This window comes from Macaca thibetana, chromosome 4, assembly GCF_024542745.1.
Source record: "Macaca thibetana thibetana isolate TM-01 chromosome 4, ASM2454274v1, whole genome shotgun sequence".
Lineage (NCBI taxonomy): Eukaryota > Metazoa > Chordata > Mammalia > Primates > Cercopithecidae > Macaca > Macaca thibetana.
This window is the reverse complement of record NC_065581.1, coordinates 60411164-60430477: the sequence shown is the minus strand read 5'-3', so window position 1 is coordinate 60430477 and position 19314 is coordinate 60411164.

Genomic DNA, 19314 nt, shown 5'->3' with positions numbered 1-19314 from the left:
CAATGCCTCGCCCTGCTTCAGCTCTCGCTGGTCGGGCTGCAGCAGCTGACCAGCACCGATAGTCCGGCACTCCCCAGTGAGATGAACCCAGTACCTCAGTTGAAAATGCAGAAATCACCGGTTTTCTGTGTCGCTCGCGCTGGGAGTTGGAGACTGGAGCTGTTCCTATTCGGCCATCTTGCTCCGCCCCCACCTGACTGAAGTTTTAAAAAATAAATTGTATTTGTAAATTCTGGTCAAAGCTTTAGTAATAATTATTCTACTACATACATTATTTTATTGGTTATAACATGGGTCATATGCAGAAGCTATCAAACTTCTTTTTCTGTATATTAGTTTCTTGAGCTCAATAAAACATTTTCTTTTATTTATGTATAGAGAAAATGTCAATATTACATTTCATTAGTTTGAAAGGGCATTTTTGTGTGTATCTATACAAACCTTTTTGCAGAATTAAATCAGAAAACATTTTTATGGAACAGTTATAAAAATTTAATAACTTTTATTACTACTTAGAAGGCATACCTTGCCTAGATTTTTTTTCCTTTTAATTTTAAAACTTGGATCCAAACTTTCCCTTTTAGTGTTTTTTTGATGCCTTTAAAAAAGAGGTTTATACCAGCAATCCCATTACTGGGTACATACCCAAAGGATTATAAATCATTCTACTATAAAGACACATGCACACGTATGTTTATTGCAGCACTATTTACAATAGCAAAGACTTGGAACCAACCCAAATGACCATCAATGATAGACTGGATAAAGAAAATGTGGCACATATACACCATGGAATACTCTGCAGCCATAAAAAAGAATGAATTAATGTCCTTTGCAGGGACACAGATGAAACTGAAAACTATCATTCTCAGTAAAGTAATGCAGGAGCAGAAAACCAAACACCGCATGTTCTTACTCATAAGTTGGAGTTGAACATGAGAACATATGGTCACAGGAAGGGGAACATTACACACTGGGGCCTGTCGGGAGTGGGAGGCAAGGGGAGGGAAAGCATTAGAACAAATAACTAATGCATGTGGGGCTTAAAACCTAGATAGATGGGTTGATGGGTGCAGTGAATCACCATGGCACATGTAAACCTGTGTAACAAACCTGCACATTCTGCGCGTGTATCCCAGAACTTAAAGTAAAATAATAATAATATAAAAGGGGTTTATAGTAGAAACTTTGGGATTCTCCTAGCAGCCACTTTCCTCTTCACTTTTTTTAGGGATATGATCTTTTAAATGTAATTTTAAAAGTTATAATTGATACATAATAATTTCACATATTTCCTTTTCACTTTCTTACTTAGAGCAATTGAATCAGTGACAGTTCCATGTCTTGATAGAGGTAAAGAGTACACAAGATGCTGCTAGAATACAGAGAAAGACTTGCTTCCTACTTTGCTGAAGTCTTAGGAAGAGAAGTTCTCTATTTACTAGATTGGTGATTCTCAATCTTTAGCATGTGTTAGAATCACGATTACCCAGAGGGCCTACTAAATAAAACACAAATTACAAGGCACCACCTCCAGCTGGGTGGAGCCTGAGTTATTACATTTCTAATAAATTATGTTATTGATTTTGATGCTAATGGTCCCAGTACCACATTTTGAGAGCTGCTGATCTGATCAGTGGTTCTCAACTCTGTCAGCACTTTTGAGATACCTGGGGAGTTTATGAACACAGGAAGTTCCTGCTTTGCATGGTAGCGCGGGATTGTAGAAATGGCAATACAATCTGAAATCATGCAAAGTGATCTTAATTATCGATCATTAAGAAAATTCAAATTATTCCTTGATTTTTTGGCAAATTATTAAAAACTATCTTGCTGTCTCATTAATGTTGTGAAATTTTAAAGTAACCTAGTATTTATTTAGTAATGAAAACATCACAAACGTTGAGAAATACATTTACTTTTTTGTAGAAAACTTACATAAAGTTGCCTTCTTGTATCATTTATGATGCTGAATGAGCATCTCTTCTATGCTTTTGCAAATTATCACACTCCTTTCCGACTTTAGGTCAGCTTCCAACATTTTATCCTCTGTGCTTTCAATGCCATGAGATATCTCAGATTTCCTTTAATGCAAAACTTCTTGCCAATGTCACTTCCTCTGGAGCATCTTTATTCTCTTCCTCACAACCACTTTCCTCATTCATGCTGATAAGTTTACCTTCACTATATTTGTCTCTTCCACATCTAGGATCTATCAAACAGCAGCAGTGTCAACACATTCCCACAATAGACTATTCCATTTACACTGAATTTTCATTTCACTCCCAGAATTATCATTTTTATTTCTTTGCTGCCCTTTTAACCAGGTTGGCCAATTTCCTTTTGTGATTACCCATATTATAATATGTTACATGGGTTTAGAGACACACTTTGATGTAGTGAACTGATGAACAGTGCAGTGATGAGTCACAAGCATGCTTTAAAAAAAGTGGTGTGATTGATCACTGACCCCATGAGTACCTGTTTTTTATGTAGAAATTTGTGGACTGAAGAACTGACAGTAAAGTTTGCACTTTATACAATTATACAATTCCTCACAATTAATATGCCATCGCAACTGAAATTTCAGCAGGGTTGTTGGGGAACAGGTGTTATTTAACTAAGCCATAATAACTGAAAGCTGCATACAGAAACCATGTAAAGCAAGGACTGCCTTTAATAGCACTACCTGGTCCCCATCTCAGACCAATACCCTTAGAATCTCTGAGACAGGATTCAGGCCATGATATTATTTCACAATCTCCCTCGAGTCATACTAATATGCAAGCTCTAGAACAGTGTTCCTCAAAATGTAGTGTTCGTAGAAATCATTTGGAGGACGTAGGCAGATTCTTAGGCCCCATCCCATGGATACACTTTGAGTAGTTGGATATAATGACAGTTTATCGTCCGAGTGGGAAGCCGACAGCTGTGGCAACTACTTTTGTTACCATATAGAAAGCCACTGGAGCATATATTTGGCACATGAAGGAGGGCAGGACTGGGAGAATTATTGTGAACTCAGGATGGAAATCTGATGAGTTGATGAACCTCAAAATTAAACTACAGCTAAGTTCTCCTTTCCTAGGAATTTTCAGTTACATAAACCAATAAATTCTTTTTAAAGCAGTTTTCAGTTAGATCTTGATATTGATAATACCAAGAACTCAACCTCACAAAAGATTAAATCATTGTGTAAATTTTCTTTTATTTCATCAGTGTGGTTATTTTTTCATTACATATTTAAGAAATGGGCAAAGTGGAAGAGATCTTTGGGTGTTTTCAGGAGAGGTGCAAGTGGGAAAGGAGATGACTTCATAGTGTTTTTGAATAATAAAGCCTCTCTCAAGTTAGGCTTTCATCTTTTAAGGGGTGATTTTTAATATCAGGTATAAAACAATTATCCAGACATTTGTTAAGTGATACTTGATATATGATTAATTTTGAATGGAAGTAACTTTATTTTTTGTCTATAAGTTTGATAGCAACACTTTTATTAGTGAAAAATTCTGATGAGTATATTAGTGTCATTTATTATACTTAGCAAACAACTGACTTAGCAAAATAACTGGAAAGCTCAATTATTTGCTCTTTCCATTTCATCTAATTATGCATTGCCAATAAATTTAATAAAAACTCTTCACTTAATAAGCCTTCTCATAATTAAACACACATTAAATTTTTACTCAATTTTCTTTCCATTGCCTGGTTTATTAGTTTGGTAAGGCCTGCCATAACAGTACCACAGACTGGGTGTGGTTTAAACACAACAAATTTATTTTCTCACAATTCTGGAGTCTAGAAGTCTGAGATCAAGGTGTCTGCAGGTTTGATTTCTCCCGAAGCCTTTCTTGCCATGAAGATGCCTGTCTTCTCCCTGTTTCACATGGTCTTCTCTCCACGTGTCTGTGCCCTAATCTCCTTCTTAGAAGAACACGGTCATATTGGGTTAGGGCCCACCCTAATGACTGTATTTTAACTTCATTGCCTCTTTAAAGATCTTATCTCCGAATGAAGTTATATTCTGAGGCTCTGAGAGTTGGGATGTCAACATTTGAATTTGGGAGGGGGGCATAATTCAGCCCACAGTACCCAGGCAATTTTAATTTCCTCATTGATCAGTTTAGGCTCTATTTTTCTAACTCCTTCTTTTCCCTCTTTCTCCCCATCTGTCTCCTTCTTCTTTTCTTTTTTATTGTTTGTCCTATAAATTGTCTTCCATTTTTATGCTTTCTTTTTAATAACTGGAAATGGATGTTAGATAAGATAATTTAAGGGCTGGTGATGAGGGCTGTGCTGCCCAAATTACAAGAACATTTATTTCTTTACGAATTGTACTGTGCTTGGTGAGGTCTCAGTAAAGGGTAAAAATGTGTCAAAGCATATAATCAAACCTCCAAAAACCATTTTCTTTTTCCTAAGGGGAATGATAAATTACCTGTTCATAATTTAAAGTTAAATTTATACCAAGCCTCGCTACAAAGTTTCCAAAGGTGATGTGGGAATGAACGGCTTGACCTTGGCTGAATGTGAAACTTGTGAGTAATACAGTAAGGTGTGTTTGTGGTGGACATAAAATGACTTATGTCTGTTCTTGGCAAATAAGCATTTCCTGTGCTTCGTGCTTTATTTCACCTTCAAAATAAAGTTCTTGAAAATGTAGCTATATTATGCCACTAAATGATAACTTGGACTGAGTTTGCCAGATGACATTATTAAAAGCTTAAAGTCAGTTAACTCTATATGAATGATCTGCAAGGTAATGCATATTAGATTAACTTATTATTTATATATACACTGAAATTCATCATAAGAATACTACTGACAGTTATTCTCCCATAATGAAAAATTACCTTTAAGACAATAGGAAGCCCTTGTAATTCTCCTATTTTATTGAAATGTAAGAGAACAACTTTTGATTTACACGTTTTGCATTTTGAACAAATGTGTTCATATGTTTAAACATTTCTCTCTTGAAGAGGATTTCTGACTTGTTTTTCTAACTTTATTTAAGGCAATTCTTTTTTTCTTCTATTTTTTCTCTTTTTTATCCCAAAAATTTGCATTTCTTTCCTCTGATTCTTGAAGTATCAAAACTAATATATTGTGTTCTGTATACTATCTGATATTAAAACCTTAGTAATAAGCAGACAGTATATTTGACAAGATAATATTTCAAAAGAGTTCATAACTTTTTGGAAGAATTATAGTTTATTTGGTAACTTATGGTCTCTGGAGTCAGTTGTTTTCAAACATTTTTGTTATGTTTGATTTTATTTTTATTCTTTAAAGTTTTGTTTTAATTGGCAATTTAATAATTGTAAATATTTATAGGATATGATGTGATATTTCAATGCATGTGTACATTTTGTAATGACCAAATATTTTAAAAAGCAGAACTCATGTAACTCCAAAGTGTAAAATAATAAAAAGGCATTTGCTATTGGTGAAGCAGGATAGGAGGGCCTTTTGATGCCAGAGAAGCTCTGATAAACCTTGGGCATCGGTGACATGAGTTTCAGGCCATTAGTCTGAGTGTCACATGCCCCAGAATATTTTTTCTCAGGACTCCTTGCAGTACTTGCTTTACAGAAGATCTAGTCTCTTGCTAGGATTCTTACATAAAATTATGCATAATATTGATTCATATAAAATACAAATAATAAATATAACAAATAAATGTTACATATTATACCTAAAAGTCTCACCAATATTGATGTTACTGAATGAAAATTCACAGGTGCACAGGAAAAAACCAAAGCCAAGGTGAAGAATTTGTTGGATAGGTGTGGCATCAGTTGTATCTGTGTTCTGATGAAACTGCCTGTTTTCTACCTAGCTTCTGCTCTTGTTCAAATTCAACTCTAGTGGATGCCATTTCTATTAATCCTTTAACTATTATTGCTTTACATCCTATTATAATTGTCCTTATAGCCATTTTAATGCTCTGTTTTCTTTCTGAATGTCCCTATTCATGTTACCATCTATGAACAGAACTTGCCCCTTCTTCCCCTGGTAATTTATTGAGCTATTCTTCTGACATTCTCATTTATCCCTTTAATAGCAGCTGCTGCTAATCTTGTCTACTCCTTATTTCATGGCAGTTCACACAGATCTTATACTTGACAAAACTAAAGGGAAAAATAAGCCAAGTTATAATTTATTCTGATCAACAGATATTTCCCTTAAAATATTATTGACTTAAAATTTACCAGATAAAGGCCGGGCGCGGTGGCTCAAGCCTGTAATCCCAGCACTTTGGGAGGCCGAGACGGGTGGATCACGAGGTCAGGAGATCGAGACCATCCTGGCTAACACGGTGAAATCCCGTCTCTACTAAAAAATACAAAAAACTAGCCGGGCGATGTGGCGGACGCCTGGAGTCCCAGCTACTCGGGAGGCTGAGGCAGGAGAATGGCGTGAACCCGGGAGACGGAGCTTGCAGTGAGCTGAGATCCGGCCACTGCACTCCAGCTTGGGCGACAGAGCGAGACTCCGTCTCAAAAAAAAAAAAAAAAAAATTACCAGATAATACAGCAGCGTAGACTTTCGTTAAAATCTTCCTATTTGAATATTTTGAGTTATAGTTAACTAAATCATCATTCATCTCTATTAGCCTTATTTTAATGAGAGTTGTGGCAGAATCTTTTAAGAAAGGACAGGCATCATTTACTCTGATGAACATAGAAGTTATCTTCTTCTTCTATCCAATAATTCTCAGAGTACATGTTTTTTTTTTTCAAAATATAGTTTAAGCCGCCAATAGTTTAGTCAGTTGGCAGCTTAGTTGATATAAAGGATTAAGCTATTCAGATATAAAAATCTATATAGAGCCAGCAACTAGAAATACATATAATGTTTCAGAGCATTTATTTGTCAGTACACCAAGAGGCAGTGCTTGAAAATCTTTCTGTGGGAAAAAAAGATTATAGAACTAACTTCTGGCCACTTAGAGGTAAATCATTAAACAATGGTAGTCATATTGTTAGAAAAAGAAACCACTTTATTTTAACAACGAGACCCAGAGAAAGACTAAATGGCTCAACTAAGGTTAAATAGCCAGGTCACAGCCAACCCAGGGTGGAAATTTTGTCTTCATGTACTAGAGTAATATTCTTTCCATATATTAAGAATTAAAGATTTAATTAATATAAAATACTCACAAGTGATAACTGTGGCAAATCTTATGTATGCTAGATCTCTGACCTTCCTACAGAGCAGTTATTGTCTTCATTTTAATGCTGAGAACTCTGAATCTTGGTGACATTTAAGTTGCTCAAGTTCATCCAGATGGAAAGTGACTAAGCAGAGTTTTGGATGGTGCCTGTAACACATCCAATCTCTGGATCATCTCTACAGTGCAATATAGTTTCTAGTCTCTGAGATAAAGGAAATACTACTGAGTTTACATTCTAACCTTACTGTTAAAACAATCATGATAAGCTGAATTTATTAAAGGTCTCCTAGTACAACTGTTCAGGAAAGCCAGCTTTTAAGCTGTGAACCACCGTTCCCTGCTCCTGTGACCACGATCCTAGGGATGTAATTGATTTAGGTGAACTTTTGGATTTAAGTTTCTCTGTCAATAAAATATTGAATTAGGGGCTATATAGAGTTAAAATTCAATGGCTGACTATTGCCACTATCTGATTACTACTAAAAGCTGCAAACAGTTCAGATTAACTCTACTTTATGAGTTAAATATCTGACTCTTCCTTACTGCAGTTCAACTCTTGTATATTTAGTAGAGATGGGGTTTCATTATGTTGGTCAGGCAGGTCTCAAACTCCTCATCTCAAGTGATCCGCCCACCTTGGCTCCCCAAAGTGCAGGGATTACAGGCGTGAGCCACCGCACCCAGCCTATTTTATATCTTTAAACATCATTAGAATTACAACCAAGAGTTAAACAGTTTGCACCAGACTAATCCCAATTATCTAGAGATTATCAGCAGTAATACCAACCAGAAGTTGGCACAGGGCAGAGACAAATAGATGCTGAGGGAGAAGGTTTGAGTCATAGGTTCTGGGTCCACCACTCAGTGTTGCATAACCTTAAACCTTTCAATTCTTATATGTATGTAAATGGGGACAATAATTTTGTCTGTCCCATAACATTGCAAAAACAAATGGAATCATGTATTTTATAACATTATAATAAATGGAAGGAATTGTTATTAATTCCTATAGTCCATTATGATATAATGTAGACATTCGAAGCAGAAATTTACCAAATAACAATTCATATAAGCACAGCTTTCAGACAACCAAATTTGTAATTTGTTGTAAGGAAAACCTGACACTTTAATGTGTCCTAGAAAAACAAAGAGAATAGAAAGCTCACCACATGCCAAATATCTGTGACAAAGTTGCCCCTTGGTAAATATTATAATAAAATAGTAAATAATTAATTTAGAGAAGAGAAAATAGGAAAACTAATTATCAAACTTGCAGGAGGGTAAATACAATACAAAGGGACTCAGAAAAATAAATTGAGGATATTTGCATCGAGTCAGTCAATCCAAATTTTTAAAAATGTAAAAATTTGCTTATTAACTAACATGAAGACTGACTACAGTCCTCTCTGTGACCATAGGGTTTAAAATATACCAATTTGCTAAAGCTGAGGTTGGTCTCACTCTTGAATAATTTATGGAGAAACTGAATCTCATTGGAGACAGATGTAAGTGGGAAACTTCAGATAAAAGAATTAAAATTCTCTTTTTTGTTACTTTTGCAGTTTAATGCATTTTAAAGTGTACAGTTGAGGGAAAAATATACTAATAAAATTAAGGTTGAAAATTGAATATAGCCTGATAGCTGCAATCATATACTGTTAAAATGATGAAAAAGAAAACTGATACCTCACTGCATACAAGGCAGTTATTGCATTGCCTGAGTTGTGTAGAAACCATTAAAATTCTCCATTTAATATGCAATTTTATTAATAACATATTTTCATTCCTTCCTCAAATTCTGAATTGTTGGGTATCATATTTCACCTCTACATCACTCAGCATGCACTATTTTTCTACCCAATACTCTTTTCTACAATTAATCCCCATGTTCAGTTTTCAAAACTTAAAAAAAATTCACTTTTCATCTTTTCTTCCAGATAGGATTTGCAGTGAACTATTTCAGTAGTCAACTGTCATGAAAAGGCTACGTTAATTGCCCTCAAATATCAGGTACATACATAACAGGCGGGAGCTTATTAAAATGCAGATTTCTGTTCCTAGTCCTAAAGATCATTACATAATTGGAGCTCATGAATCTGTTATTTTAACCAGAGGCAGGTGATCTCTAGATACATGGAGAAACCAATAATTTGATATATGTGAACACAGATGAGAGGAATTTAGGATGTGGTAGCTCTGAGAAATTTAAAAACTTTTCTAAAGGGAAAGAGAAAAGGATGAATATTAATTGGACATAGGCAGTCATTGTGCTAAGTGCTTTACACATGATGTCTCAATTAATCTTAACAACATCTGAGGGGTGGACATTATCATCACAGTTTTAGTATCGTGACTTGTAAAATAATGAAGCTGGATATTCAATTAAGTTTTTAGCATTAATGCCCATTGGGATTCTGCTTATTACAATTCATTATGAATTTTCATATTTTAAAAAACTGACAAATAATATTAAAATATCAGTATATAAATATGTGAATATTTAGTGTGATGAAGGCAAGGATAAAAAAACAACTTTAATAGGAAATACTTCCTAAGCGATATTATTAATTAAATCCAAAAACCTAGTACGACGAATTAGTGAAGGGCACATTGTTTTTAGTCACTGGGGAGTTGGGGGAGGACAAATAAAGAACTGTAGGATCATTTAATAATTTCCTAATTTTGCACGAGAGTGTTTCCTATCCTCCAAAAGGAAAGGGGAAAAGACATATACAAGAAGTTGAAATTGGTTAGGATTATGAAAGGGAAATTCTTAAATCACAATTACAGTTCAGAGATTGGGTACTTAAAAATAAATCAGTACATTTATTTTATATTATTCACAGTTAGCACTATATTTTTCATTTAGATACAATAATGCAGTGTGTGTGTGTGTGTGTGTGTGTGTGTGTGTGATGGAAGGCAGGACACAGACAAAACTATATTTAAGGAGTGGGAAAATTTTGATGTTTATATGAACCTCAAGATGCAGCTCAGCTTCTCTTACTGATCTTAACTACTTTACCCAGTGTTGTTCTATGAACGTCATCCTAGCTCTCACACCCTGAGTGTCTGAACTACTCCTCTTGTTTGTCAACATAATCCAGCCCAATCTCTTTGCAAATCTAAGGTCTAGCTCCCACAGCTTCTCTCCATTTTTTACCCTAGCTTGGGCTTTCAGGTCTTTTCCAGAGCTCTGATCTGTGGTGACATGCTCTCCCATAAGTATATGAATAATTCTGAAATTTAGCCTTCTGGAAGTCCCCTTCCAGAATTAATTCAAGAAAGTGGCTTCCTCCCATAGCTTACATGTTTGGGTAGGCCACCTCCGTGACTATTCAACTTGAAGACCATCTCAATTATATACTTGGCTTTACCCTCCTTTCTTAATTCAGAGTGGAAATAAAACAGATAAATAAAATAAAACTTCAGAGGATAGACATACTTTGAATATAATCTGACAGTTTTAATTTTTCAGACAATTAAGAATGTGAGTGGAAAACTAGTGACTTGATTTTATTAGTTACTAAGAGTTCAGAAAAGGTCAGTGTTTTAATTTCCAGAATGATTAGCAATTACATGTAAAATTTGCATTTCTGAACCAATGTATTTTAATTGCATTAGACTATTATGCATTTAAGAGGGTAAAATTTTATACAACAGTATACAATGCCATATTTGCTTTTTAGTCAAATAAATATACAGATATGAAAGACATACTTTTTCTTATTCAATTATTTCTTTTCAACCAGTAATATGTAATATATACACAGTAATATATAGTAATATATACACAGTAATATATAGTAATATATATTGCATATATATTGTAATTATAGCATACAGTATTATGTATAGTAATCACAGTGTGCTTTGTGGAATGCACAAGATCCAGCTTCTATTCAATTTTGTATCAGTCATTCAAGAAAAATAAAAGTCATTCTGGGTATTTTAAGCAGGAAGAGTCTTAATACAGGGAATTAAAGCCTTAAAATAAGGTATACGACTATAAGGCTGGAGAAAGCTGCTGTTAGGGAATTCAGAAATGGAGACATCACAGCACAAGGACACCCCAACTATGAGGTTAGCAATCTGTAGCGCAGAAGTGAGGGGCCCCTCCAGAAGAGGTCCAGATATCTGATAGCACAAGAAGTGGCTGTCCAAGAGCTCACCTAGCAGCAACAGTGAAAGCAAAGGTAAAATTCCATGTCCAACAGCTGTCGTCAGAGATGAATAGATTCTCCACTTTTGCTTTCTGAATCTAGCGTGAACAACTCTTTTTGCTATCATCTGTGGAGAAATTGACTAGAAAGGAGATTTTTTTTTTTTTTGACGTTTAGGGATTATACTGAGTGTAAATAAATCACATCTGAAACAATAAAACAATGATAAGTAATCATTCACATTTTGGGTGAAAATTTTTAGTAATGACCAGTTCTCAAATTCTCAAAACAAATTTCTATTTTTCATTTATTTGCTAGCTCTGAGTGCTAGATTTACCTGAGTTTGAATGACACTGAACTTTTCTTTAACTTGCATTCTTTCTTTTTGTCTGCTCTCTGTCATAGAACATGCATCATAAGCCTTCCTTATTCAAAGGAGGAGGCTAAATAATTCTGAGTCCTTTATAATTTTCTCACATCAAGTGGATTTAAACTGCAATGTATCTCAATATTTTGAGTTTCCACTGCAGAATGTACCTTTGTTTTTATTAACATTTATTTTTTGAGACAGAGTCTCACTCTGTCACCCAGACTGGTGTGCGGACGTGCAATATGGGCTCACTGCAACTTCTGCCTCCACTGCTCAAGTGATCCTCCTTCTCAGCCTCCAGAGCAGCTGGGACTACAGGCATCCACCACCATGCCCAGCTAACTTATATTTTATTTTTATTTTTATTTTTTTGTAGAGACAGGGGTTTTTCCATGTTGTCCAGGCTGGCTCGAGCTCCTGAGCCTGCCTTGGCCGCTCAAAGTCCTGGGATTACAGGCATGAGTCGCTGCGCCTGGCTTTTATCTTTGTTTTTTGCTGTTGATATTAATGTAATGATGTGGCCTGATCCATGTAGTCTACAGAAGATATATCTTTTTCTGTTAATTTAGCTTAATATTGCAGTGTATATATTTCTGAAACACACATTAACCTTCCTGACACAAACAAATAAACCCCACAAAAACAAAAACAATAGGTTTCAAAATAAATAATTGTCCCTTCTTCCTAATTTCAAATTGTTTTTGACTCTAAATGTAGGATGTTTTGTGATTTTTTATTAAATTTTATTTTAGTCATTTTTGCCAGTTCTAATCTTTCAAGATTTTTTGAATGCAAGCCGTTTTTCTTTTTAAGGCTCTGAATTAATTTTGAATAAGTCGATTAAATTTCTTTTGTATTTAAGAGTGAGGCTATATGAACTATAACTATTTGTACACTTTTTTTTTTTTTTTTTTGAGACAGAGTCTCGCCCGTCGCCCAGGTTGGAGTATGAGGCATGATCTTGGCTCACTGCAGCTTCCACCTCCTGGGTTCAAACGATTCTCTTGCCTCAGCCTCAGGAATAGCTGGGGGTTACAGGCATGCACCACCATGCCGGGCTAATTTTTGTGTTTTTAGTAGAGACCGGGTTTCACCATGTTGGCCAGGCTGGACTTGACCTCCTGACCTCAGGTGATCCACTTGCCTCGGCCTCCCAAACTACTGGGATTACAGGCATGAGCCACCATGCCCAGCCATGTAGACATAATTATATATCTTGCTAGAAACCTGCCCTATTGGGAATATTCTTCTGGTTGTGCCTTTCCTTATTCTTCATTCCCCCTCCATGACTCCTTTTATCAATTGCTCTTAGTGCTTCTATTCTATTTTGATCTTGGTCTTTCAAACATGTGAGCTTCAAGTACTTCATTGACATGGTTGAAAGGTAGTCTCAAGAAGACAGAGACACTAAGAGACTATTTACCAAAATATAGTAGACCAAAAGCAAGAATAAAAGTAATGCTAAAGACTGTAATAGGACATTCAAGATGTAATTTGCTGGTGTATTCTAAAATTCATTTGTTACTTTTCCTATCTAAAAATAACAAGTTTTAAGTTAAAATTTAGTGAAAATAAACTCAGTCTATTTAAATGAACAAACATGAAAAGCTAAATAATATAAAACAGATATGCTTAGCTCATTTTTATTTATTATATAATAATAGATATGTTTGTTTTATCTATAGGAAGTGACAATTTTACTCCTTAGATTATGAATAAAATAGATCTAGGAGAAAAGCATAATTTTCTGAAAGGTGGAAATTTATTATATAATGGCATTATTTTATTATATTAATTGCAGGAAAATATATCTATTAATATCCAAAATTTAAAATACCCTTGAAATCTCTGAGACCAAAGAACTATTCATTTTTCTTCATGGGACGTTCTAATATCACTGTAATGAATGAAATGTCAAATTTCTGCATTATGTATTTACGATATAGAGAACATGTAGAGAAGACAATTGAAAAGATTTTCCTTGTCTTTGATAGCATTGTATTTCTAGGTGCAAATTATATTTGCAACAAAAGCACATAATAAAGCAAACATTTCATATTCTATACAATTTTTATGGTTAGAATTTGGCTTACTTACTGGAGCCACAAGATAGAAAGGAGTTGAATAGTAAGAAAGTGCCAAAAACTAGTTAATGTTGGAGTGGAGAGCTCTTGTCCTTCAGGTAACTATTCCATCATTAACCATGGTCTCTAGTAAGTAGAATTAATTTGGTGTTTATTTTTCTTCCTGAGTTACTAGTTATAACTTTGTTACTTGTAAAAGTTCTTAAGGAGAACAAACGTATATAATACAAACAGACATTTTGGTTCACCAAATAGCTGAGCCATAGAAATCAATATCAAGATCTCTCAAAACCACACAGTTACATGGAAGTTAAACAAACTTACTCCTGAATGACTTTTGGGTAAACAACAAAATTAAGGGAGATATCAAAACATTCTTTGAAATAAATGAAAATAGAGATTCAACATACCAAACTATCTGGTATGGAGCAAAAGCAGTGTTAAAAGTTTATAGCCCTGAACAGCTACCTCAAAAAGCTAAAAAGATCTCAAATTAATTATCTAACATAAAACCTAGAGGAACTAGAAAAACAAGAACAAACTAACCCCAAATCTAGCAGAAGAAAAGAAATAACTAAAACCAGAGTGGAACTGAATGAAATTAAGATATAGAAATCCATACAAAATATCAATTAAACCAAAAGTTGATTTTTTCAAAAGGATGAACAAGCTCAATAGACTGCTACCTAGATTGACAAAGAAAAAAAGAGAAAATCCAAAAAAGCACCATCAGAAATGACAAAGATGACATTACAACTAATGTCACAGAAATACAAAAGATCCTGAGACTATTATGAACAACTCAACTCTATGTACACAAACTAGAAAATCTAGAGAAAATAGATAAATTCCTGGAAATACACAATCTCCCAAGATTGAACCAGGAAGAAATTGAAGCCCTAAACAGACCAATATTGACTTCCAAAAATGAAACAGTAACAGAAAACCTATCAACCAAAAAAAGCTCTGGACCAGTTAGATTCATAGCCAAATACTACCAGATGTACAAAGAGAAGCGGGTACCAATTCTACTGAAACTATTCCAGAAATTGAGGATGAGGGACTCCTCCCTAAATTATTCTATTAAAGTAGCATCACCCTGATTCCAAACTTAGTAGAGACACAACGCAAAAAGAAAACTACAGGCCAAAATTTCTGATGAATATATATGCAAAATGCTAAACAAAATACTAGGAAACCAAATTCAAGAGCATATCAAAAAGTTAATTCACTGTGATCAAGGAGGCTTCATTCCTGGGATACAAGGTTGATTTAACATATGTGAATCAGTAAATGTGGTTTACCACATAAACAGAATTAAAAGCAAAAACCATATGATCATCTCAATAGATGCAGAAAAAATCCAGCATCCTTCCATGATAAAAACCTCAAAGAAACTAGGCATCAAAGGAACATACCTCAAAATCATAAGAGCCATCTGATATGACAAACCTACAGGCAACTTCATGATGAATGGACACAAGCTGGAAGGATTCCTTTTGAGAACTGAAACAAGACAAAGTTTCCCACTCTCACCACTCCTATTCAACATGGTACTGAAAGTGTTAGCCAGAGCAATCAGGCAAGAAAAAGAAATAAAAGGCATCCAGATAGGAAAAAGAGAATTCAAACTCCCTCTCTTTGTGGATGGTATGATCCTCCGACTAGAAAACCCTAAGGACTCCATCAAAAGGCTCCTGAAACTGATAAATTTAGTAAAATTTTAGTTTACAAAATAAATGTACAAAAATTCATAGCACTTCTATATACCAATAATGTTCAAGGTGAGAACCAAATCACAAATGCTATCTCATTTACAATATCCATGAAAAATAAAACAGCTAGGAATAAATCTAGCCAAGGAGGTAAATGATCCCCACAAGGAGAACTATAAAACACTGCTGAAGGAAATCATAGATGACATAAACAAATGAAAAAACATCCCATGCTCATAGATTGGAAGAATAAATATCATTAAAATGGTCGTACTGTCCAAAGTAATCTACAGATTTAGCACTATTTCTATTAAATTTCAAATGTCATTTTTCACAGAATTAAAAAAAAAAAAAAAACTATTCTAAAATTCCCATGGAACCAAAAAAGAGCTCAAATATCCAGCAATACCAAGCAAAAACAAAACAAAACAACAAGAAAACAAAGTCAGAGTCATCACATTACCTGGCTTTGTACTATAAAGCAACAGTAACCAAACAGCATGGTGCTGGTACGAAACAGGCACATAGACCAATGGAGCAGAAGGGAGAACCCAGAAGTAAAGCAGCCCACCCATAGCCATACGATTTTCAACAGAATCAACAAAAATAGACAATGGCAAAATACTCCATATTTAACAAATGGTACTGCCATGGCTGGCTAGTCACATACTAGTCACATACAGAAGAATGAACTAGACCCTTATTTTTCACCATCTACAAAAATTATATCAAGATGGATTAAAGGAATAAATCAAGATGAATTACATTTTAATGTAAGACCTCAAACTATAAAAATTCTAGAAGAAAACGTAGGAAATACCATTTTTGATATTGATCTTGGGAAAGACTTTATGACTAAGTCATCAAAAGCAATTGCAACAAAAACAAAAATTAACAAGGGGGACCTAGCTAAACTAAAGAGCTTCTGCACAGCAAAGAAAACTGTCAAAAGAGCAAACAGACAACCTACAGAATGGGAAAAAATATTTGCAAAGTTTGCATCTGACAAAGATACAACACCTAGAAACTATAAGGAATTTAAATAATTCAACAAGCAAAAGTCAAATAACCCCATAAAAAATAGGAAAAAGAACAATGAACAGACACTTTTCAAAAGAAGACTTCTCAAAAGCAAGCAAACATGAAAACATGCTCCGCATAATGAATGATCAAAGAAATGCAAATCAAAACTGCAATGAGATACCATCTCACACCAGTCAGAATGTTAAAAAGTCAAAAACAACAGGTGCTGGTGAGGCTGCAGAGAAAAGGGAAAGCTTACACACCGTTGATGGAGATGTAAATTAGTTCAGCCTTTGTGGAAAGCACTTTGGAGATTTTTCAAAGAACTTAAAACAGACCTATCATTCAATGCAGCATTCCCATTACTGAGTATATATCCGAAAGAACAAAAATCTTTCTACCAAAAAGACATATGCATTCACATGTTCATCACAGCACTATTCACAATTGCTAAAACATGGAATCAGCCTAGGTATTTGTCAGTGATGGACTGGATAAAGAAAATGTAGTACCCATACACCATGGAATATCATGCAGCCATAAAAGAGAATAAAATCATGTCTTTGCACAACATGGATGCAGCTGGAGACCATTATCCTAAGCAAATTAATGCAGAAACTGAAAACCAAATACTGCATGTTCTCACTTATCAGTGGGAGCTAAACGTTGGGTACTTATGAACATAAAGATGGCAAAATTAGACCCTGAGACTTACTAGAGCAGGGATGAGGAGTCAAGGGTGGAAAAACTAACAATTGGGTACTATGCTCAGTACCTGAGTGACTGGATCATTCATACTGCAAACCCCAGCATCTTGCAGTATGCTCAGTTAACAAACCTGCATATGTACACCCTGAATCTAAAATAGAAGTTGAAAACAAAAATAAAAGTTACATTACATAAAAACATTACAACCCAAGTTTTATTACTCTAATAGCTACAACTATTTCTTTTATGATCATTCCTCATTTAAGCATACTCTTTTGTTGAGTACTTAAGCTGTTTCTAATTTTTGTACTATTTTAAATAATGTTAAAGAATTTGACATGACATTTTTAAATCGGGTTTGTTTCTTCAAGATTAACAACTAAAAGTGAAATTACTAGATTAGAAGCAGTGATTTTTTTCTTAGAATTAAAAAATAATAAAAATAGCCAGATGTGGTGGCTCATGCCTGTAATCCCAACACTTTGGGAGGGGGGTCAGGTGGATCATCTGAGGTCAGGAGTTTGAGGCCAGCCTGGTCAATATGATGAAACCCTGTCCCTACTAAAAATACAAAATATTAGCCAAGTGTGGTGGGATGCACCTGTAATCACAGCTACACTGGAGGCTGAGGCAAGAGAATCACTTGAACCTGGGAGACAGAGGTTGAAATGAGTCGAGATAGCGCCACTGCATTCCAGCCTGGGCAACAAGAGTGAAACTCTGTCTCAAACAAACAAACAAGCAAATATTATCATACAAATAAAATGACAGAAGACAATTCTTTCTTGAACAGTTATGAAACGTGTAGCTATCTTATGTGCATTATTTATTTCAACTCTCAGTAAGTTCTCAGGGTGGATATTATTCCCCTTTTTAAATAGATAAACTGAGGCTCAGGTTGGTTAAATGACTTTCCCAAACTCATGCAACTAATTGTGTCAGAGTCCCAGATATTAATATTACTCTATCTGCAACAAAATCTCTTTCTCTTTTTCTTAAAAAATGCAAGACAGAAGGGAGTATCTCCTATTTGACTTTTATCATATCCGTTTATTATAATCACAAAAGAGTAAATTTCACCCAAATTAATGTAGCTCCTTCTTCCTGGAAATTTTGCACCTAAGCCCTGGCATATCAAAATAATAAAAAAGCAGTTGTTATTTTTTAAAACTACAATTGCCAAGAGAAAGATTTATAGCTTTTCTGATAAGTTACTGAAGGATTACAGTGACAGCAAAATATTCATGGTGACAAATCATGCTTTACAAACTTAATAGGAGAAAACCAATAGAAAAAGGAAATTAAACACTGATTTTGTGAATTAAGCACTTCTCATTGTTTTTTGTTTGTTTGCTTTTTGTTTGTTTGTTTGTTTGTTTGAGATGGAATCTCACTCTGTCACCCAGGCTGGGGTTCAATAGCATGATCTTGGCTCACTGCAACTGCAGCCTCCCAGGTTCAAGTTATTCTCCTGTCTCAGCCTCCTTAGTAGCTGGGACTACAGGCTGGCACCACTATGCCTGGCCAATTTGTGTATTTTTAGTAGAGATGGGGTTTCACCATGTTGGCCAAGCTGGTCTGGAACTCCTGACCTCAGGTGATCAACCCACCTTGGCCTCCAAAAGTTGTGGGATTACAGGCATGAGCCACTGCACTCAGCCTACAGCACTGTACTTTTTGAGTCGTTTTTTCCCTCTAAAATCCCAAAAGGACAGCTAAGGTTTTGTAAGGTTATGTAACTTTCCAACTGGTTAACCAGTCAGTGATGAGGTCAGTATTCAAACCTATCATTCCAATTTCAAAGGTGATGCTTTTTGATTCTTGGTTAGCATATATGCAATACTATAATTCAAAGTTTATGATTAGCAGTGATTGAATAAAGTTGTTAAACTGATACCTATTTATTGAGTGCTTACTGAATGCCAAAACATGTTTAGCATTTTATCTGGATTAGCATAATCCTCAAAATAGTCTTTTGATATAAGTTTTCTTATTATCCCATTTTACAGATTTGGGATCTCAGATGCAGGGAGATAAATAAAGATGTAGCAAGTATAAGAATCCTTGTTCAATT